This window comes from Thermobia domestica, chromosome 8 (genome assembly GCF_964235325.1).
Source record: "Thermobia domestica chromosome 8, izTheDome1.hap1.1, whole genome shotgun sequence".
NCBI classification, from domain to species: Eukaryota; Metazoa; Arthropoda; class Insecta; order Zygentoma; family Lepismatidae; genus Thermobia; species Thermobia domestica.
In genome coordinates, this window is record NC_137461.1 from 2020499 (window position 1) to 2045093 (window position 24595).

The window sequence follows — 24595 nt, forward strand, 5'->3', positions numbered from 1 at the left end:
ATTTACAAAAAGCTGCATCTGATTCAAAACAACGTAGGCTATTTGAATCTGTGAAGCCCCAAGAAACAAATGAGTGTGATGTGACTCATTCGAGTACTGCAGGACAGTTGCCAGGTATTTTTTTTTTTTTTTCTGTCTAAGATGTTTATAAATTATACTGTATACACCACGTCTTTGGATGATTTCGGTCAATTGTAGCTTATCTTTTATGGCTATTTTTACTTAAAATTACACAACTTCAACAGGCGAACACGCCTGTTTGCTGAACTGTTTGCTGCCGCGTAGTGCTTTCAAACGGGTCAGATCAGGCTTTCATGGGTTAGGGGTCGAGTCAAGTCTGCTTGAGACATGGGTCGGGTCAGGTCACCTACGCTAGGGTCAGGGCTGCTCTAGCCACGGGTCGGTTCGGGTCAACTTTCTTATGCACCGTTTCGGCTAAATCCTTCTCGAGTCGAGTTGAACTTCGACCCGACCCGACTCATGACCCGAATAGGTTTTAGCCGAAACGACGCATAAGAAAGTTGACTCAAGCCGACCCGTGGCTAGAGCAGCCCTGACCCGACCTGTGATCCAAGGAGGTTCGACTCGAGCCCTGATCCGATGAAGCCTGACCTGACCCGTTTGCGAGCACTAGCTGCCGGCACTGGGTTCGGTAAGCGTTGGTGTAACTTCTAAAAGTGCTGAACACTTATGCTGTCAGTCAAATCAGTGTGTATATCGTGTAAATCCCTTTAGTTATTTAAAGTTAATTTAAAATGAAAGTGTAGTAAAATGTAAAAATTATTTGTGATGTGCAAAGTAGGTATTCATATGAAAAGAGAAGTTGGGGCCAGCCGAGAAATGGGCGGACTATACTAGATGATAGACGATATCTAATCTTTCTGCGACATGAAGATATGATATTATGACTTACTTATGTCAAGGAAAATCTTGCGTTTCGAAATCTATCGCAAATTTACCTTCAATCGCATTGATACGACAAAGTTACAGCTTTTTCAAGTTTCCAATACTGATGCCATGTCTGTTGTCTCACCTGACACGCTTGGGAGGGGGAGGAGTTGTCTGCTAAGAGCGGGGCGTACTTCCTCGAGATTATACAGCAATATTTAGACGAGTTTGTGTATATGGGTTACAACATTTTCTTCTCGCCAAAAGGACAGGTACAGAAAGAGATTGCGGCACATTCGCGAGCAGACTCCCGACTAAAGTAAGTAAGTGGAATGCCAAGTACATTTTTTTTTTTTTTTTTTTTTTTTTTACATTTTTACACAGTGGCTTCTCATTTCAGTTTAGCAGGGTGGGCCCTATGGTTGCCAGTCCGCCCCTGGCTGTATGACCAATGATGCACTTTTCTTCAATGTAATAGGGACGAATGCCGTGTCGGATATGTGTACAACTGTTATATTGCATTTAAAATGCAAAACGTACGTTGTACGAGCAACGTGCAGGGACACAAAATACTATCAACGTACCGCGTACGGGCAACGTGTAATAGGCCACAAAAATGATTTCACGCTCCTTGCCAAAAGTGTTAATAACACTATTGCTCTAACACAGAAAAGAGGCGTTCAGAGTACAAGGAAATGAACTTGTGAGGAGCAAAAAAAAATTAGAAAAATAACTCTGATTTTTAAACTAATAAATATTATTGTTTACAATGTCTCGATGACTCCTTTAAGGTCTGAAAGATGAAATACGTCCAAAATGACAAAAAAAAAAAAAAAAAAAAAAAAAGAACTTGATTTCCTTGTACATGGTTCATGTAGCATTTTACACTACATTCGTACTATTTCCTTTCTTGTAAAAGAATTTAGTTTGATCATTTCCTTCTGAGAATATAGGTATAACGTATAAGTCAGGAGTGGAAGATGAGTTTTAGGGCGAAAATGCGTACATGATGTTTTTTTTTTTTTTTTTTTTTTTCATGTTATCATTGATGATTTCAAGTTATGATTAACCCTTTCGGACCCAGGCCATTTTTGGTATTTTCCTGCATTTTCAGTTAGTGACTTATTGCTCAAAAACTATTTACCCGATTGACAAGGTTAAGACTTTATTTTTTAGAAGAAGAATGTGGCTATTTTTTTCTGTAAGTTACCTTGCAGTGCTGCCAACGAGAAGGACATTATTGAGGGAAATGTAGGCGTGAAAATTTACAAAAAAAGTCCCTAAACGAATTTCAATATTTTGTAGCTGGCAACACTGTTGCCACATAGATCCAACTCACCTAGAAAGCTCTTTGGTGTGTTGGCAAGGTACAATGGAAACCTCAAGTCGTTGGCTGCCATACAAAAAGAGAAAGAAAAAAAAATTCTGTCATACATATGAAATATTGACACTCTTTACACTTCAGAAGCAAAAATCAACAGATATGTCGGGCAGGTTCCCTAATTATCCTATAGAAATTGTTGATAGTGCGTTCTGTAGGTCAAAGAACAGGCTTTCAGATACTGGTACGTTTGTTGCAATGTAGCTAGCAAGAGGGAAATAATAAAGGGGGAAAGGGAAATTTTCCGTTTTTCACCTAAAATCGGGAATTAATTTTTTGGAGTGGAAACATTGCAACTAGACTGACGCAAACTATCTGAAAATAAACCTTGGTAACCCAGTTCATCATTTTCTTACCATTTACAGAACATTGTTTTATTATAAACCTCAACTGTACTTCCCCTAATTATCCTACTGAAACTTTTATGTTGCGTTGTGTAGGCTAAGGACGAGGCTTTCAGACTGTGGTATGTTTGTTCGAATGTAGCGAACAAGAGGAAAATAGAAAAGGGGATTTTCTAAAATTTCCCTCTAAAATTGGGAATTAAAATTTTCTGTAGCTGGTAACAGTGGTACTAGATAGACGCAAACTATCTTAAAATAAACATTGGTACCGCGCTAATATATCCTACAAGTATCATGGCGATATCTAACAAAGTAAGCATGAAATTTAAAAAAAAAAATATATATATATATTCTACCTCAGAAATGCACCATTTTCTTACCATTTACAGAGCATTGTTTTATTATAAACCTCAACTGTACTTCCCCTAATTATCCTACTGAAACTTTTATGGTGCGTTGTGTAGGCTAAGGACGAGGCTTTCAGACTATGGTATGTTTGTTCGAATGTAGCGAACAAGAGGAAAATAATAGACAGAAAATGAATCTTTCCAAAATTTCCCCCTAAAATCGGGAATTTTCTATAGCTGGCAACACTGCCACCAGGCTGACGCAAACTATCTGAAAATAAATCTTGGTACCCCACTAATATATCCTAGAAGTATCATGGCGATATCTAACAAAGAAAGCATGAAATTAGAAAATATCTCATTCTAGCTCAGAAATTCATTTTCTTACCATTTACAGAACATGGTTTACTATAGCTTCAACTGTACTTTTTCTAATTAACCTACTGAAACTTTTTGTTGTGCGTTGTGTAGGCTAAGGACTAGGCTTTCAGACAGTGGTACGTTTTTTCGAATTGGTATTTCCCCCAACAAGAGGGAAATAATAGAGACAGAAAAGTCTTCCAAAATTTCCCCCTAAAATCGGGACAGACGCAAACTATCTTATAATGAACATTGGTACACCACTAATATATCCTACAAGTATGAAGTATCATGGCGATATTTAAAAAAACAAGCTTCTAATTACAAATAATAATAATAATAATAATAATAGATTAGGCCTGTAGTGTGCCGCAAGTTGAAAAAGGTTGGGAAACGCTGCCCTATTGTAACGATCTGTATCCGCTTTTATTCAGTAAGGACCAATTTTCGATTGGCGTAAGTTGATTTGCGTTCGGACGTATACGTACGGATTTATAAACAAAAATTTGAAAATTTAGAACTTTTTGCCCAAATTTAGGGAAATTTTAATATCTCTAGTTGGCAACACAGCGCGCGAGCCGGTCCAATTGATGTCAACAATTAGGTATTCATCCGATGTATCTACCTGACAAGTCTTAAGGAGATCTCTTTACGACGAAGGAAGCTACAGGGAAAAAAGAAAAAAAAGAAAATTCAAAGTTCGAAAATTCTCGAATGTTTTACTTTGGGCTGAAATTTGAGAAGGAAATTCAAAAACCAGAAGAAGAAAAAAACTAATATGATAAACTGTGGTCCAACCATATTTAGCCAAAAAAAAAAAATCCCGATATCTTAATTAGTGTCTTCACAGGAGCGGATTAAAAAAGTGACACACCTGTGTGTGCTATTTTGGCCACCTGGGTCTGAAAGGATTAACTTCTACTTTTGGAAAGTAACACCAATATTGCTCCCAGTCCAGGTCTATAATTTTCGGTGAAAGCTTATGGGGTTGTATTTGGATCTCATGTTAAACTGTAGGTCCTCGTCTCATATAGAATGTGTGTTGAAAGGGACGCTAAACTCAAATATAATCAACAAGTACATTACACATTGGCTGCATTACACATATCTTTGCTGACTTTTAATTGTATTTTAATAAATATTTTGCATCTGTTAATGGTCTCACACTGTTTATATATATATATGTACACACGTTTAAACAATATTTGCAGGACATATCAAAATTCACAGCCAGTTGGTTTTGTTTTAGTAGCTTTAGAAAGGGGACAAACTTCAGGCGGGCTAGTATAACAACAATGGTTTAGGACTAATATACCGAATTTACCTTCCTTATCAGCTTAAGAAATACCGTAACGCGACAAGCGGTTGTGCTCGGTGTGAAGCTCTAGCTGTTAGGTATCGCCCTACATCTCAGTTTCCACCGAAGAAAGTGCGTTGAAGCACAGTATGACCACTTGACAAAATTTCGAAAGATCGTCCAGTATGCGCGGCTGTCAACGGCTCAATGTTCGTTTCCACAACAAAATCCCATAAAAATCCATGACAGATGTATTAGGGGATTTCACAGAGGTGTCTGTAAAAAGGAATGCATACGGGAAGTTGCATAAATTCCCGTTTCACGTGTCATCCGTCCCACGTAAGTCGCCGCTAACTTCGCCATATGGCTAGACACCTTGTCTTGATGAATGACAACGTGAGATGAGCTGCTGCCATATAGCAAAGGAATGGTTAATATGGCAGACTGTGAGACGAATATTCAGACCCAAGAGGAACATGAATGCGGAATGGCGGAAACTTCATAACGAGGAACTGCATAATTTATACGGTTTACCAAATATTGTTAGGGTCATTAAATCTAGGAGGTTCAGGTGGGCAGGTCATGTAGCCTGAATGGAAGAAGTAGGAACGTTTTCAAAGCTTTAACTGGAAATTCAATCAGAAAACGACCATTAGGAAGACCTAGATACAGACAGATCTCGTAGAAATAAGAATACAAAGTAGAAACAAGATCCGGTTGACTATGGGCAGAAGTCATTGAAGAGCTTTTGTGAACGAGGGATTGAACCTCCGAGTTCCATACGCTATAGAGTTAGTTAGTTTGTTTGTAGTAGTAGTAGTAGTATTGACTGTTTGTTATTGTGGAGATTTCTGCTGTTATGGATTTAAAAATTCCTTACATTGTTGGTTATGATTATAAAGAGTCTGATATTGCATGGGAAACACGTGACAACCAGAAAGTTAGCTGAAGGTGAGTTTGTTCATTGGCTGGTGTTTATTTTACCTCTGAAGTGTTGTATGGCTCTCAGCCAATTCATAAACAAAACAATGCTTCTTCGGAGGCCTATTTTAAATGAGAAACTTACCTTGCTCCACTTCTTCAGTCGCTCCTACGAGTTGATTGGATGTTGACGAGATAAAGCACAACCGTCTCCAGTTTTCACGTCTTTTAACATTTTCACTAAAAAAGAAGAAAGAAAGTTTTACATTCTGTGTAAGGGTAGCAAGTTCTTTTATCTCTCAGAAAGGAACATAACATACTCAAAACACATAATAAAAAGATATATTCCAAGCAAACAGTAATAACTCTGTACTAACGCATTCATCTTATCTATACAGCATAATGATGCAACTCTTCGTTCTAAGTCAGGTTCAGTTCATTGAAGTCACTTTTGTGCGCTTTGACTTGATTTTTCTACTAAATATTTTATTATAGGTTTTAAGTAGCTGAATGGCTATTATATTCGCTTTCGGTGGTAAGCTTAGATTTTCAGTATGAATGGAGCAAGACTGCACCTAAGGGAGAAACAAACAAGGCACGTGCCCCAGACATGTGGCTGGAGGGGCGCCTAAAAGGGAAATATATAAATTGGAGACGCCGAATTTCGTGTTTGTCTCAAGTGACACAAACTGTAATTGTCGGCCTAGATTGGAGTTTCAAGTCCATAGATAATAATAATACGAGAACAACCAAATCAGCTTGAATTTCGCTTTTATAATGGTTATCACCCGTATAACGTGGGTTCCTGTCACCACGGCATGGCGCATCCTCAGGTTGCGGATCGAGGAGAAGGCCTCTAGATATAGAGGTTAGCTGCGAATATACTGAATAAGCAGTCGCGGGCAGCAGACTAGGAGTGGTCCTCCAGCTTGGGTAGGGCTAACAACCTCATCCTGTAAATTAAAAAAAAAAAAAAAAAAAAAAAAAACTTTGTTCAGAAATATTCACAAAAGCCTCGGACAAGGACTGATAACTTGGCACGATCTCAGCAAAAGAAAATGGACATGAGATTTGGAACATGGAATATTAGGAGTCTTTATAGGGCAGGCGCGTTAAGATCCGTAACGAGTGAGTTAGAGAAATACAGGATGGACGTAGTAGGAGTTCAGGAAGTTAGGTGGGAAGGAAATGGATCTGAGAATTCCGGAAATTTTACGTTCTTTCACGGGGAAGGAAATAAAAATCACCAGTTAGGAACAGGGTTTTTCGTTCATAAACGTATATTATCAGCAATTAAACGGGTTGAATTTGTTACTGACAGACTTTCTTTTATTACTCTTAAGGGACGGTGGTGTGATATTATTGTTTTAAATGTACACTCATGTCCAAAATGATTGTCGCATATCTATAAATGTCTTCTTGTAAGAATATAACAATATAATGATTTTGCAGGGTACTTTTAATATTGCTACTATGTGTATAATTGGGAAATATATATTTGTGATAAATTTCATAGGAGAAAAATTATAAGTAAGAAAATTAGAATGAGTTAAACAAAATGTTGCTAAATGGACGAGAAAGTATTATTTTCGTTTTATTGTTCTTATTTACTGCTCTTTTGACATGAAATTTACCACATACATGTCTTTGCTGATTATACATATACTAACACTATAAGAAATACCGGGCAAATTCGTTATCAAATTATATTCCTACAACAACATATTTATAGACATGCCCCAACTGAAGATAAGGATGACGATATAAAAGACAGTTTTTACGAAGAAGTGGAACGGATATTTGACCAACTCCCGCGATACCATATGAAGATTCTATTAGGGGATTTCAATGCGAAGGTAGGACGAGAGGATATTTTCAAACCGATTATAGGGAACGAAAGTCTGCACAAGGAAAGTAATGACAACGGTGTTAGACTCGTGAACTTTGCAACATCCAAAAACCTAATCGTGAAGAGTATAAAATTCCCACATCCGACATTCAGAAATACGCTTGGATATCACCAGACGGGAAAACACATAATCAAATTGATCACGTTTTAGTAGATAGAAGAAGGCAATCTAGCGTAATTGATGTCCGGTCGTTTAGAGGGGCTGATTGTGACACTGAACACTACCTGGTAGCAGCGATAATACGAGAGAGGTTATCGTTCAATAAAGGTAATATTCATTGTCCGAAAACGGAGAGATTCAATTTAAAGAAATTAGAAGAGAGCCAGGTAAGAGAGAAATAACAGATTGAAGTTTCGAATAGATTCTCGGTTTTAGAAGATTCGGAGTGCACTAGTGTTGAAGATACCTGGATTGAAATTAGAGATAGCATTAAAATTTCAGCAAAAGAAAAATTGGGACACGCGGAAATACGTAGGAACAAACCATAGTTCGACCAGGAATGCATAAAACTAGCAGAGAAGAGAAAACAGGCAAAATTACGCTGGCTACAAAATCCGAATGAAATAACTACACAAAATTTTGCAGATATCAGGCAGGAAACTTCCAAAACTTTTAGAACAAAGAAACGCGATTTTCTGAAAGCTAAAATTAAGGAACTCGAAGATAATAGTAAAAATAAAAACATCCAGGACATGTATAAGGGAATCAATGAATTTAAGAAAGGTCTCGTGCATTAAAGACATTAAAGAAATCTGACGGTACAGTTCTCACTGACACGGATAGCATCTTAAATAAATGGAAAGATTTCTTTGACGATTTGCTTAACACGCAACCAAAAACTAGTGTGCGTGGAGAAAAGGAGATACACACCGCAGAACCGTATATTCCAGAACCCAACTGAATAGAAGTAGAAACCGCTAAAAAGAAATTAAAGAAACACAAATCTCCGGGTGTAGATAAAATTCCGGCTGAGTTAATTTTAGCTGGAGGCGAAAAATTGTGGAACAAGATACACAAACTCATTCTCCTTATCTGGAACAAGGAAGAATTGCCACACGAGTGGAAAGAATCAATCATTGTTCCAATTCACAAGAAAGGCGACAAAACTGACTGTAATAATTATCGAGGCATTTCTCTTCTGTCAACATCCTATAAAATCCTTTCAAATATTCTATTAGCAAGACTGACCCCATACGCAGATGAAATTATTGGCGATTATCAGTGCGGATTTAGACGAAATCGATCAACTATCGACCAAATATTTACCATTCGCCAAATACTCGAAAAAAGTGGGAGTACAATACCCCGGTACATCAACTATTTATCGATTTTAGAAAGGCGTATGACTCGGTTAGGAGAGAAATATTATACAGCGTTCTTACAGAGTTTGGAATACCGAGAAAGCTAATTAGATTAATTAAGATATGTTTAAATGAATCCCAAAGTAAAGTCCGGGTAGGAAAATTTTTGTCCACGAGCTTTCACGTCTCAAATATAAATATTTGAGATCTGGAAACCGAAACATGTGCTAGTACCAAGATCGTAGCCGTTTGTACAGTGGCGTATTTACGATTTTGTTTCGGGGGGAGGCTTTGCCTGAAAATGTGAAAATTCTGCAAGATATTTCATATAGTTTACTATAGTAAGATTTCGGGGGGGAGCTTAAGCCCGGAAGCCTCTCCCCTAAATACGCCATTGCGTTTGTACCTAGGTAATGCGAGCGAAAGGCACTTGCACTAATTCCGCAAACCAAAACAACACAATACGTAACCAAGTGCAGCTGAGATCGTTCCTCTAGTCGCTGCCTTAACTTAGATTTTAGGGAAATTGTTATTCTGGCAACACTGTAATTTCTATGGATGGCAACACTGAAAATTCTTCAGGTTCATATTTTCTGTTGTAGAACAACATTATCTATGATTGTGGTAAGTTCCATATCATTATCTCCTTTCACTTATGAATAAACAAGCAAAAGAAAAATGGTAAATTTTACATTATTTTTAGTAAGGCAGGCTCTTAAGATATACAAAACGATAATCATGCCTGTTGTTCTGTATGGCTGCGAAACATGGTCACTTACTCTGAGGGAAGAACATAGACTGAAAGTATTTGAGAACAAGATTCTGAGACGAATATTCGGACCCAAGAGAAACGGGAATAGGGAATGGCGGAAACTTTATAACGAGGAACTACATAATTTATATGGTTTACCCAACATTGTTAGGGTCGTCAAGTCTAGGAGGCTTAGGTGGGCGGGTCATGTAGCTAGAATGGAAAAAAGTAGAAACGCTTTCAAAGTCTTGACTGGAAGACCAATCGGAAAACGACCATTAGGAAGACCTAGGCGTAGATGGGAGGATAATATTAAGATAGATCTCGCAGAGATTGGAATACAAAGTTGAAACTGGATGCAGTTAGCTAAGGATAGATGTCAGTAGAGAGCTTTTGTGAACGCGGCATTGAATCTCCGGGTTCCACAGACCATAGAGTTAGTTAGTTAATGGTTATCACTCGCAATTTTACGCTATCCAATTGATAATAGTAACAATAATAATATACCTTATTTATAGTGCTAGTGCTAGTGCTAGGAACAGACAAATACATTACTTCATCAAAATTATATATCACTATACTCAAATGTATATTTTTTTAAAGAAAGAAGAAGAAATGTTTGCTTAGTTATTAAAGCTTCAAATCATTCATGTTGACTTCTTAGCACGTACTACTTGTACATTCAGCGACAAAAGTTCTTTCCGTTTGATGTAATTATAATCTATAAGCCAATTCTGATATTGTATATGTCGCTAATGCCTCTTGTTAAAAGCAGACAACCTATATAACACGATTATGTAACACTTTGGGATGTGTTACAGGTAGGTTGTCATCTTGGAACAGTAGCGTAACGCAAAAATGTCGGTCCCCCCGCAGGATTATTTTTGGCCCCCCTTCCCATACCCATTAACTTCCCACTATATTATGTCTCTCTAGAAGACAATAGTTAATAAATCCATGGAATATAATAAAATTACAATTAAAATCAATACTCATCGAAAAAGGCAAAAATTATTTTCCCTTAACCTTCAAGTGCTAAGATGATTTTTTAAACTGATGTTGCTAGAATGGATGAATTTTCACTTAAAGCATATTTTTCTTTTCTAAAGTAAATAATGTTGTTCAGGGAAATGGATATTCAGTATGCAGCTCACTTTTTGTAGCCTATATTTTTTAGCATTTGCTTCGCATTGGACCCTTAAATCCTGCGGGCCTCCCCGCACTGCAGACCCTGCGGGGCCCCTCAGTTATGCTACTATCTTGGAAACTTTATCTGAAGCCTAGTATTAATTGTATCTTTAATATCAATTTTTAATGGTGCACCAATTTCGGGAAAATCACACATTCTAATATAAATGGCTGTTACTCTTCTCATAATTAACATAGGCTTATGGTTCATATATTAATTTATTCACCACAAAATAAGCTTTTGAGTAATACCATTTATATGAGGGTATAACGTCACACGTGGGAAAATGAACTTTAGCAGAAAATTCCTTCAAGAAACTATATTTTTGCTCCATACGTGATCCCTGATTCACCCTACTTCAGTACTACTGCACAAACGTCTAACATACAAGATAGTATGTGTAATGAGTAATAGTCACCCGAGTTTACTTTCTTATTTATTTTATTTATTTATTTAACAATCACCAGATACATCTCAGAGGCCATTTTACACTGCATATTCAACAACAACAATAACAATGGAAAGGATTTGGGAAGGTATCGGCCAGGGCCTGTTTAGTAGGTACCATCCCGGCATTTGCCTGGTAGGACTGAGGGAAACCCTGGAAAACCTCAGTCAGGATGGTCGGCAGCGGGATTCGAACCCACGACCTCCCGAATGCGAAGCCAACGCTCTACCACTTGAGCTATTTCGCTCGGTTATGATTTAAAATTTTTAAAATCGAATTATATGTTTCATGCGTGAATTGCATTCCACCCGAAAGAGTTAAAGGAAAGAAAACATGTTTCTAATTGCGGTATAGATTTGCATATTTCGATGGCAAATCGGTCCTTGTTATTCTGTCAGTAAAACGATGTATGATTTGCATTGAGAAACTTTATACATTAGATGCATATATATATTTTTCCTATGTCTTGTATTTAATACTTGTTTGTAATAATACTTACAAAAGTCATACTAAATGAAATCCTCGTTTTTCTATACAGTTTAAGATGGAACCAGTGGGAGCAGTGGCTATTGGTAGAAAGAGAGAAAGAGCAATTGATATCAACTTGAGAAAATGTTTCATTTGTCAAAATGATTATGACAGGAACAAGCAAGATAAACGTTTGAGAAAGGAATCGGAAGATGGACTTAAGTGTTTGAAGCTCAAGGCAAATGAACGATTGAAATACAAATATATGGAGTACGTTGATGTTTTTGATAGAATTGAAGAACATCCTCTTGAGGGAGTCGATAAGGTCAAATGACATAAAACATGTTATGCTTCGTTTAAAAGTGCTACTGCTATCAACCGTCTCAGGAAACGCTTTGAGAATACCAGAAAAAAACGTATATGACTCAAGAGAGAAGAACGTGCAAGAACCTGGAACTTGTCATCCTCCCTCAAGAAGAAGTACTTTGTCAAGAAGACAAGTCTAAAGAAAAAGTTCATAATATCCAAGTCTCAGCAACTTCTGACAAGATCCTCCATCTCGCTAAGCAGGATGCTGTTATGCGTTGCATTCTTGCCGGCATAAGTGATTTAATAGTTGCAGAAGGCAAATATCTTCTTTGTTGCTATATAGAGTTCAATAGGAAATATGAAAATATTGAATCAACACCGAATGGCATTGATACTCACAGTATTTGCCTTCAGAATGTGGCTGGGTATGAACTCAAAATGAGGCGTGCTAGAGGAAAAATTTACTCTTTTAAAAGTGTGTGGGATATATATTGTGAACTCCTTGAAGACTTTGGTACAGGAACAGGTGTTTACAGAAGTCAAAACTTCAAAACAAAAATTCACAAACTGCAACAAGGAAAAGCTACATTTGTACATTCACTGAATCCAACAGATCAGTTACTAATATTCCCTGAAATGACGCATGAAACTGCTTTGCAGAATCTTAGAAAAAACATAGTCGAAGATTCATAAGATGATACTCAATGTAATGACATGATTAAAAGTAATTGCGAAGATCAAGACGGTAAGAAGATAGAGATACTTAGTTGGCTCTACTGGGTTGCTCTGAAGATCAAGTCCGACATAAGAGAGTCTCCAAGCCATGATATTATTGGTGGTATTGATCAACAACATGTCGAATCAATTATTCCTAACAGTCTTTACCTGCTTTTGCGACTTCTTTGTCTCGGAGAGACTTATGGTGAACTTGAGAATGTATGTGATGAAACTTTAAAGAAAAAGCTTTTTAGCATTGCTCAAGATATAGTGTTTCTGAGTTCTGGTGTTCACACATTGGAATTGGAGTTGCTGTGCATGAGGCCAAACGCTCAAAAGACTTGATGCAGCTACTTCATGCAGCTGGACACAGCATAAGCTACGAGTCAGTTTTGAGGATAGATACAACAATAGCGAATGAAGCAATTAAGTGCTATTATTACAATGGTGAAGATTTTGTACTACTTGACTTTATAAGGGCTAAACTTCCTGAATACATCACGTATGCAAATGACAAACATCGACATTAATGAAGAAACTCTTGATGGCAAAGGTCTTTTCGCCTCTCAAACTGCTGCTTTTAGACGAAGTATGCCATTTGAAGAAACCTTTCTTATTGAGTTTCAACAAGATAGGCCAAAATCTCTACTCATTCGGCCAGGGATGATGAGCTAACGGATGCTAAAATAGAGAAGAAACCGATTCTCAAATTTCTAAACCAACTAACACTAGAACACCTTGAAGCAGACACAAATCAAATGAAGCATTCACTTAACCATGATCTCTCCTGGATTTTGTGCAGACTAGAAGATTCTAAAGACCAGATTTGTCCCTCGTGGAGTGGATTTAATCAACTCGTCTGAAAACCAGATACCTCAAAAACAGTAGCAGAAGTTATGCCTATCATAAATTCTCCAGCACATTATTATGACACAATTTGGACAGTCCTTTAAACCTGTCACAAAATGACCACAATCCTTGAACAGAAATACATTGTACTGTAAAGCCAAGATGTTTCAATGGCAGCATCAAGTTGAATGTCAGGATATAATAATCCTTTTCAGAAGATTTCATGTTCAAATGAATTTTGTGAAAGTTATTGGTCAGCATATGGCTGACTCTGGTCTGACAGACGTTCTTGAGAGCAGTGGAATATTCGGCAAAAACAATGTCAGAGAATATCATGAAAGGAAACAGTGGCGGCTAATGTTAGTGTTGCAGCATTGCGCAACGACCAAAGTATTTCAAGAAAAAAATATTAGCAATAGTAGTAAAGAACAGAAAAAAATCTTTCTAATACTCCAATATATACTTTAAATAACATTTTTTTTACTTCTGTAACTGTCCGTTCCGTTAATCAGTTTTAAAAAGCAAAAAATAATCCGTCACGGAGTCTCTAATTTATATTATGTTGCAGCGAGCTTACAACGACCAGATTCCTTCAGCGCGGGAATTGGAGCAAATGTTAAGTCTCCTTTCCCCTATCTCAGAAGTTAAAGGGTCTAGTCGTTGCAGTGCTTCTGCAACACAGCACTGTTTCCAGTGAATGAGAAGGTTTTTCGCGCTAAATAAGATTTCTGAATTTTATTTCACTAGCAATTAACAAATGGAATTTGTTTTTATGCATTCATATTTTTAAATTACGGTAGTTATACTGAAGCAAATCAATGTAATGACAATTAAAAAAAGTGATAGCAGAATTACAAAATAAGAAAGAAAATATGTAGTAGAGCAGAAATCAAATGAAAGTAGATCTTCATTTACAAGTGAATTCCTAGCTTATATAGATAATGAAGGTTTCTTCTACAGTAATTTGTGAACCAAATATTAATAAGTCAATATGCGGAATCCCCCCCCCCTCTATGGATAGTATTTTAGTATATACATATTTCTTTTATAAAATAAGTATATTTTATACTCTTGATAAAACTGTATGGTGGGGAACGCCACATTGAATTTGGGACTAGTTAGCAATGTTCAGAGGCGTAGCCTCGAGGGAGGTCCACCGGGTCCGGACCTCCCAAAAATTTCGAAACTTGACTAACATTTGTAGACTTTCTTAACGAACTATACTTGTTTAACAGAGAAATGATTGATATAGGATAATATTTTATTTTACGCCTTATCATGTACTTTTTTTTTCTTATAAAAATAATCGTTCTATCATTTTTTCTAAAAATATATGTGACAGTAATTAAGAATTACTTATCTTTTCGGGTACAGTATAAGACAAGTTCGTTATTACGTAGACGTATTGGACCTTCCTCAAATACTTTCATCGTGCATTGCGTAACAACCAAGACGGATGATTTGGAATGTAGTTTTTTGCTTTTACGCATATATATATATATATATATATATATATATATATATATATATATATATATATATATATATATATATATATATATATATATATATATATATATATATATATATATGTGTGTGTGTGTGTGTGTGTGTGTGTTGATGTATGAATATGGTTGCCAACTCTGTAAAATAAAAAAAAACGGCACTTCCTCAAAATTCCCTATGATATAGGATTCAGCGTGAAGTATCTCTGTTCGGACCTATCCATGAAAGGAAATGTACTATCGTGAACAAAAGTGCATTAACACATATATTCTGTATGTCCTTAGAACATTCACTAATAAGCTTAATAGATACATTGTGTGTTATAAATGAGAAACTGAAATTGATCAATCGGCATTGGTCAATTTATTGTATTTACCAGTAACTACCATTTCTTTAAAATTATTGAAACAATTATTTGAAGAATTTTTGTCCATTACAACTTTCGACTCTCTTTTTATGATTTAGGTGGGGGCGCCTAAATATTGTTTGCTTACATTTACGAAATGTGTAGAACTGGCCCTGATTGGAAGTTAAAATAATGCGTTTTACTGATTCCATTTAGTGGTGAAATGTGTTTTTAATTTATTTTATTATTATTATTATATTTTTTAGACTTTCGTGTAGGAGAGAAAAACAATATATCTTTGAATTGAAAATTAAATGTATTTATGAGCTAATTGGAATTATAACTACTTGCACAAAACTTGTATATTAAGGAACTTTTCTACACATGAAATAACTTTTCTACATAGGCCTATGCTGATTTTTATTCTACTTACCTTTTATTTGTTTATCTTATTTCCCTAAATGTATCTGAATATGTTATGTGTTTATTTGTAATAATCTTTGTGGGCATATGATATATATATATATATATGTGTGATTGTGAGTGTAATTTTTGTTGTGCTTTGAATATGTGTCTTTTCAATAACTATTTTATAAAAACTTGATATAGTCATATTAATCCTGATCATGGCATGGTCAAGTGGGAGACTAGGCATGATTAACCTTAACTTTGCCATGTAAAATAACACTAAATAAATAAACTTAGCTTCATCTAGTAAGTAATAAGGTAAAAAATTACTAAACTTTAGTTTAGCAATTAATAATTTTTTAAAATTATTTACTACATTCATACTTTTTTACTTTATATGTTGCTTAGAAACTCTAATAAAATACATTGTCTAATGAATAGTTAAAGAAATTACTGCACCAGGCTAGAGAATAACCTTCCACCTTACATTACATATTCAAGTCATGGCATGTCAATGCAAGGAGGACGAACGCAACAATTGTCTTATAGAGGTATAACCTATTGATAGCTGAAAAAAATAGCCGGACCGGAAGTTACAACCATCATCGATAGTAAACGTAAATGGTCCGGACTTCCCGTTCTAGTTTGTGCACTTATAATGTATAATCATTTTCAAATTATGTACGTAATTCCATTTATCGAAGCAAAGAAGAAAACTATAATGACCGAATCAATCTTCTATATGAGGCGCTCGGTGCACAAGGGATTCAAGTCCACTTTTGGTCATTTGGAACATTTTTCTTATTTGACATCTCTACCTAGGTCAGACCCTAGGTAATTTGCTTCCTCCCTTTCTCCAAAAGAACAAATCTTTTAAAAAAAGACGATTTTAAGGATGCTACCGCATCATGAACAACGAAGGGAATAAAACATCACTCGCACTCAGAAACACCTAAACACTACAAATACAATCTTGTTGTCTGTTTTTCTTCTTTAACACTTGGAGTACCAAGATGGGGTCAATTTGGCCCCAGCGAGACATCTATTTTTTATTGCATTAAAAAAATATATGCTGAAATGGTCTTCTAGGAATGCTTCTATAAGAGTTGCTTGAATAATTTTGTACATTTAACAATTATCGTAGAGTCTAATTTGTCTTTTTATTTACAGAAATGGAAAATGGGGTCAAAATTACCCCATCTTGGTCAATCATGGAATAAACAGTTTTCAGTCATATTCCGAGAGGGAAGAAAATATATTCCGCCAAATGTAGATGGCGCTTAGGACATGTCATTTTCGTGCAAGCGAGTTTTGGCGCCAACCTCATTTTGTTAGTTTCTCTTATGTGGTACATTTTCCTCTTTACAATAAATGTTCATTGCTTGTACTATAGCAAAAGAATACCATTTGATCTCTTTGCTGGCCTTAGAGTCACAAAAACCTATCGGGTCAAAATTGACCCCTTCTTGGACATTTAAGTAAAATTTATATCTTGGTACTTCAAGGGTTAAATAATAATCGGTTATGTTGGTGAAAAATAAAGCAAACACACATGCAGAGGAAAGATGGTAATCCTTTTTATAGAATTCGATATCGAGCTTCAATCTCAATGTATCCGTTTGCAATTACAGTGCAATTAGCTCTTTTATCTTTATTTCTTGATTTTCCTTCTACATCTGTTAAAAAAGTTTTTTAAAAACTTGTTTCTACCTTCGATTATAAGGAAGTTATTTGTAAAAGACAAAACTAGTTTTCATATCAAAACAAACTAAATGGAATAGGTGTTTGCTACTGTTTGAGAATTGAGTTCTTGTATCTGACAACAATCAAGCAATTCATGCTGAGATTTGTTTGACAATTTGCTTTAGCACTGTCCATATGACCTTAAACTAATGGATCTAAATATGATTTATGAATGCAGTATTAAATAGGTCAGCTTAGAAAATTTAACTACTATCTTCATGAAGTCTGTTTCCAACAAGAAATATTTATTTTTCCGCCCCTCGAAACTTGCCACCCATTCAAATGTACGTGTTGCACATATCGTAGAGTCGGCCCTGTCTCTACCTAAAGCTCCTTTCAGTGCTTAAAAAGATTCGATTCAAATATTGTAAATAACTCTTACAATGTAATAAAACCAGTATTCACTTTTCCATATATTTAAATGGAGCATGCAAACTTGATCTCTCTTTTTTGCCAAAAGTTTGGCAATTGGATTTAAATCTCTTGTGCTCTGAACACCCCATATCTCATTCTTTCTCTTCATTATTTTTGTTTTCTTTCTTTCATTTTTTAAAATTTCCAATCGAAAGTATTCATTTCTGTGAGTACACACTAATATAGCTTGTCAAGTGAGTTGTTTGAATTCCTGCGAAAGCTCTTTGATTATTGTTTAAGCAGCTTTAATTGAACATTAACCTTCATTGAGAAATAACCTTGGATTCAGCATCGCTTTAAATATGCTGATTCAACGGAAACAGTTCTTCGAACTATAGATAGAAAGAAAAGAATGCAAGACACGTCCAATCAAATCGTAAAATTAAGTCAGCGGAATGTGGAATGTGACATGTATCTGACAAAGACAAATGACATCTATCATCAATCAGCATGCTCAAAAGTTTTAGCTAGAAGAGGTAAAATGAACCGTAGGCGTCAACTGCATAGGTACTTTAGGGGTCAAGTCCCATTCGAGATTTTTAATATGTCCTCAGCATCTATTGCGTTTTTATGTTGAAATTATTCAAGGGCATCAATCCCACCTGAGACACTGCGGACGTGTCCCCCCAATATTTGTGAAACGGTTTTCGTCCCCTCCTCAATATTTCAAGTATCTTAGGTCAACTACGACTAGGGTTGCCATTCGTCCCAGAAAATCCGGAACCGTCACGGAATCAAGATCTGCGGCCTGGCGTCCCGAAAATATTTTCCGGGACGCTTAAATGTCCCGGATTTCAGCGAAGAAAGGAAGGGAATATTATAATTTGCTTTTTCCACTGGATTAGGTATATAATTATTCTCTTGAACTTCTGAGTATCGCAATTCAAAAGTTGAAAGGAAGGTAATATTACAGTTTGCTTTTTCACAGGATTAGGTATATAATTATTCTCTTGAACTTCTGAGTATCGCAATTCAAAAGTTGAAAGGAAGGGAATATTATAGTTTGTTTCTTCACAGGATTAGGTATATAATTATTCTCTTCAACTTCTGAGTATCGCAATTCAAAAGTTGAAAGGAAGGGAATATTATAGTTTGTTTCTTCACAGGATTAGGTATATAATTATTCTCTTCAACTTCTGAGTATCGCAATTCAAAAGTTGAAAGGAAGGGAATATTATAGTTTGTTTCTTCACAGGATTAGGTATATAATTATTCTCTTCAACTTCTGAGTATCGCAATTCAAAAGTTGAAAGGAAGGGAATATTATAGTTTGTTTCTTCACAGGATTAGGTATATAATTATTCTCTTCAACTTCTGAGTATCGCAATTCAAAAGTTGAAAGGAAGGGAATATTATAGTTTGTTTCTTCACAGGATTAGGTATATAATTATTCTCTTCAACTTCTGAGTATCGCAATTCAAAAGTTGAAAGGAAGGGAATATTATAGTTTGTTTCTTCACAGGATTAGGTATATAATTATTCTCTTCAACTTCTGAGTATCGCAATTCAAAAGTTGAAAGGAAGGGAATATTATAGTTTGTTTCTTCACAGGATTAGGTATATAATTATTCTCTTCAACTTCTGAGTATCGCAATTCAAAAGTTGAAAGGAAGGGAATATTATAGTTTGTTTCTTCACAGGATTAGGTATATAATTATTCTCTTCAACTTCTGAGTATCGCAATTCAAAAGTTGAAAGGAAGGGAATATTATAGTTTGTTTCTTCACAGGATTAGGTATATAATTATTCTCTTCAACTTCTGAGTATCGCAATTCAAAAGTTGAAAGGAAGGGAATATTATAGTTTGTTTCTTCACAGGATTAGGTATATAATTATTCTCTTCAACTTCTGAGTATCGCAATTCAAAAGTTGAAAGGAAGGGAATATTATAGTTTGTTTCTTCACAGGATTAGGTATATAATTATTCTCTTCAACTTCTGAGTATCGCAATTCAAAAGTTGAAAGGAAGGTAATATTACAGTTTGCTTTTTCACAGGATTAGGTATATAATTATTCTCTTCAACTTCTGAGTATTGCAATTCAAAAGTTGAAAGGAAGGTAATATTATAGTTTGTTTCTTCACAGGATTAGGTATATAATTATTCTCTTGCACTTCTGAGTATCGCAATTCAAAAGTTGAAAGGAAGGGAATATTATAGTTTGTTTCTTCACAGGATTAGGTATATAATTATTCTCTTCAACTTCTGAGTATCGCAATTCAAAAGTTGAAAGGAAGGGAATATTATAGTTTGTTTCTTCACAGGATTAGGTATATAATTATTCTCTTCAACTTCTGAGTATCGCAATTCAAAAGTTGAAAGGAAGGGAATATTATAGTTTGTTTCTTCACAGGATTAGGTATATAATTATTCTCTTCAACTTCTGAGTATCGCAATTCAAAAGTTGAAAGGAAGGGAATATTATAGTTTGTTTCTTCACAGGATTAGGTATATAATTATTCTCTTCAACTTCTGAGTATCGCAATTCAAAAGTTGAAAGGAAGGGAATATTATAGTTTGTTTCTTCACAGGATTAGGTATATAATTATTCTCTTCAACTTCTGAGTATCGCAATTCAAAAGTTGAAAGGAAGGGAATATTATAGTTTGTTTCTTCACAGGATTAGGTATATAATTATTCTCTTCAACTTCTGAGTATCGCAATTCAAAAGTTGAAAGGAAGGGAATATTATAGTTTGCTTTTTCACAGGATTAGGTATATAATTATTCTCTTCAATTTCTGAGTATTGCAATTCAAAAGTTGAAAGGAAGGTAATATTACAGTTTGCTTTTTCACAGGATTAGGTATATAATTATTCTCTTCAACTTCTGAGTATTGCAATTCAAAAGTTGAAAGGAAGGGAATATTATAGTTTGTTTCTTCACAGGATTAGGTATATAATTATTCTCTTGCACTTCTGAGTATCGCAATTCAAAAGTTGAAAGGAAGGGAATATTATAGTTTGTTTTTTCACAGGATTAGGTATATAATTATTCTCTTCAACTTCTGAGTATCGCAATTCAAAAGTTGAAAGGAAGGGAATATTATAGTTTGTTTCTTCACAGGATTAGGTATATAATTATTCTCTTGCACTTCTGAGTATCGCAATTCAAAAGTTGAAAGGAAGGGAATATTATAGTTTGTTTCTTCACAGGATTAGGTATATAATTATTCTCTTGCACTTCTGAGTATCGCAATTCAAAAGTTGAAAGGAAGGGAATATTATAGTTTGTTTCTTCACAGGATTAGGTATATAATTATTCTCTTCAACTTCTGAGTATCGCAATTCAAAAGTTGAAAGGAAGGGAATATTATAGTTTGTTTCTTCACAGGATTAGGTATATAATTATTCTCTTCAACTTCTGAGTATCGCAATTCAAAAGTTGAAAGGAAGGGAATATTATAGTTTGTTTCTTCACAGGATTAGGTATATAATTATTCTCTTGCACTTCTGAGTATCGCAATTCAAAAGTTGAAAGGAAGGGAATATTACAGTTTGCTTTTTCACAGGATTAGGTATATAATTATTCTCTTGAACTTCTGAGTATCGCAATTCAAAAGTTGAAAGGAAGGGAATATTACAGTTTGCTTTTTCACAGGATTAGGTATATAATTATTCTCTTGAACTTCTGAGTATCGCAATTCAAAAGTTGAAAGAAAGGGAATATTATAGTTTGTTTCTTCACAGGATTAGGTATATAATTAACTAACTAAACTAACTAACTAACTCTATGGCCTATGGAACCCGGAGGTTCAATGCCGCGTTCACAAAAGCTCTCCACTGACTTCTATCCTTAGCTAATTGCATCCAGTTTCTACTTTGTATTCCTATCTCTGCGAGATCCATCTTAATATTGTCCTCCCATCTGCGCCTAGGTCTTCCTAATGGTCGTTTTCCTATGGGTCTACCAGTCAAGACTTTGAAAGCGTTTCTACTTTCTTCCATTCTAGCTACATGACCTGCCCACCTAAGCCTCCTAGACTTGACGACCCTAACAATGTTGGGTAAACCGTATAAACTATGTAGTTCCTCGTTATGAAGCTTCCGCCATTCCCCATTCTCGTTCCTCTTGGGTCCGAATATTCTTCTCAGGATCCTGTTCGCAATTCAAAAGTTGAAAGGAAGGGAATATTATAGTTTGTTTCTTCACAGGATTAGGTATATAATTATTCTCTTGCACTTCTGAGTATCGCAATTCAAAAGTTGAAAGGAAGGGAATATTATAGTTTGTTTCTTCACAGGATTAGGTATATAATTATTCTCTTGAACTTCTGAGTATCGCAATTCAAAAGTTGAAAGGAAGGGAATATTATAGTTTGTTTCTTCACAGGATTAGGTATATAATTATTCTCTTCAACTTCTGAGTATCGCAATTCAAAAGTTGAAAGGAAGGGAATATTATAGTTTGTTTCTTCACAGGATTAGGTATATAATTATTCTCTTCAACTTCTGAGTATCGCAATTCAAAAGTTGAAAGGAAGGGAATATTATAGTTTGTTTCTTCACAGGATTAGGTATATAATTATTCTCTTGCACTTCTGAGTATCGCAATTCAAAAGTTGAAAGGAAGGGAATATTACAGTTTGCTTTTTCACAGGATTAGGTATATAATTATTCTCTTGAACTTCTGAGTATCGCAATTCAAAAGTTGAAAGGAAGGGAATATTACAGTTTGCTTTTTCACAGGATTAGGTATATAATTATTCTCTTGAACTTCTGAGTATCGCAATTCAAAAGTTGAAAGAAAGGGAATATTATAGTTTGTTTCTTCACAGGATTAGGTATATAATTAACTAACTAAACTAACTAACTAACTCTATGGCCTATGGAACCCGGAGGTTCAATGCCGCGTTCACAAAAGCTCTCCACTAACTTCTATCCTTAGCTAATTGCATCCAGTTTCTACTTTGTATTCCTATCTCTGCGAGATCCATCTTAATATTGTCCTCCCATCTGCGCCTAGGTCTTCCTAATGGTCGTTTTCCTATGGGTCTACCAGTCAAGACTTTGAAAGCGTTTCTACTTTCTTCCATTCTAGCTACATGACCTGCCCACCTAAGCCTCCTAGACTTGACGACCCTAACAATGTTGGGTAAACCGTATAAACTATGTAGTTCCTCGTTATGAAGCTTCCGCCATTCCCCATTCTCGTTCCTCTTGGGTCCGAATATTCTTCTCAGGATCCTGTTCGCAATTCAAAAGTTGAAAGGAAGGGAATATTATAGTTTGTTTCTTCACAGGATTAGGTATATAATTATTCTCTTCAACTTCTGAGTATCGCAATTCAAAAGTTGAAAGAAAGGGAATATTATAGTTTGTTTTTGCACAGGATTAGGTATATAATTATTCTCTTCAACTTCTGAGTATCGCAATTCAAAAGTTGAAAAGGAATATTATAGTTGTTTCTTCACAGGATTAGGTATATAATTATTCTCTTCAACTTCTGAGTATCGCAATTCAAAAGTTGAAAGGAAAGGAATATTACAGTTGATTCTTCACAGGATTAGGTATATAATTATTCTCTTCAACTTCTGAGTATCGTAATTCAAAAGTTGAAAGGAAGGGAATATTATAGTTTGTTTTTTCACAGGATTAGGTATATAATTATTCTCTTCAACTTCTGAATATTTTAATATTTTAATGAATAATCTCTTACCAATATTTTTGGTAATTTTCCGCTGACCATTGAAGAAGAAAAATATATTGTTTTAATTAATAAAACGGAACAGACAACAATGGGAAAATGTTGGGAGTATTTTTTTTTTAAATATAAGCTTATGAGGTGGGGGGGGGGAAGTATTTTTTGAAATATTTGCGACAAATTTCTTTTTCCTTCTTTTTACACAATAATGGTTACTAATTTCCATTGCCGCTTCTGAGCCATTTGAATGAGCTTTGGGTTGCCAACTCTGGAAAATTAAAAAAAACTGACACCACCTCAAAATTCCCTGTGATATACCAGTAGGTCTAAATGTCAAGTATCACTGTTCAGACCCATCCATGGAAAAGAAATGTACTATCGTGAACAAAAGTGTATTAGCACCTCCATTCTGCATATGCTTAGTACATTTTAGTGCATAAGCTTAATAGATACATTGTGCTATAAATGAGAAACTGAAATCGGCATTAATCACTATTGTATTTACCAGTAACTGCCACTTCTTCAAAATTATCGAAACAGATAAGCAAAATTACATTAATCTTTACGTGACAATTTTGTGTTTGGAAAATAAAATTTATTCTTTAAAGTTACACTTCAACTACAGGAAATTGCTTTAAGAAGTCCTTTTTCACTCTCAATAAATGTATAAAATTCCTTAAAAGTAAATTTCAAATTTTCCCTGATACAGTTCCTGTCATCCCTTTAAAATTATCTAAAGAGATGAACAAAATATATTAATCGTTGATAGACGGTGAAAGGTGACAGTTTTGGATTTACAGAATGAAAGTTAGGTCTACTTTTTAAATCTATACTTCGAACTAGATGAAATTGCTTCAAACTAGATACAAATTTGAAAAAAACCGGTTATAAAGGTTCTGATAAGAAGTTTGTACTGGTCACCGGCTTTAATCAAAATAACAGCAATATTTCCGGCCAGTTGGCAACCCTCAATGAGCTAAAACAGGCTATGAAAGCCACGAAAACATAAAAGATCCTGAGAAATTAAAAAAAATGTTTACCAGGAGGAGGGGGTAAA

General features: G+C 35.2%; 1 protein-coding gene across 1 annotated transcript in view; it reads right to left on the reverse strand.

Annotated features, from left to right (window-relative positions):
* The window catches only part of LOC145692633 (organic anion transporter 3-like), a 127334-nt gene that overhangs the window by 53479 nt on the left and 49260 nt on the right, over nucleotides 1-24595 (reverse strand). The window contains exon 2 of the mRNA XM_081767973.1: nucleotides 5684-5778. The gene's annotated coding sequence lies outside the window, so the exon portion shown is untranslated. The remainder of the gene's footprint in view (nucleotides 1-5683; nucleotides 5779-24595) is intronic.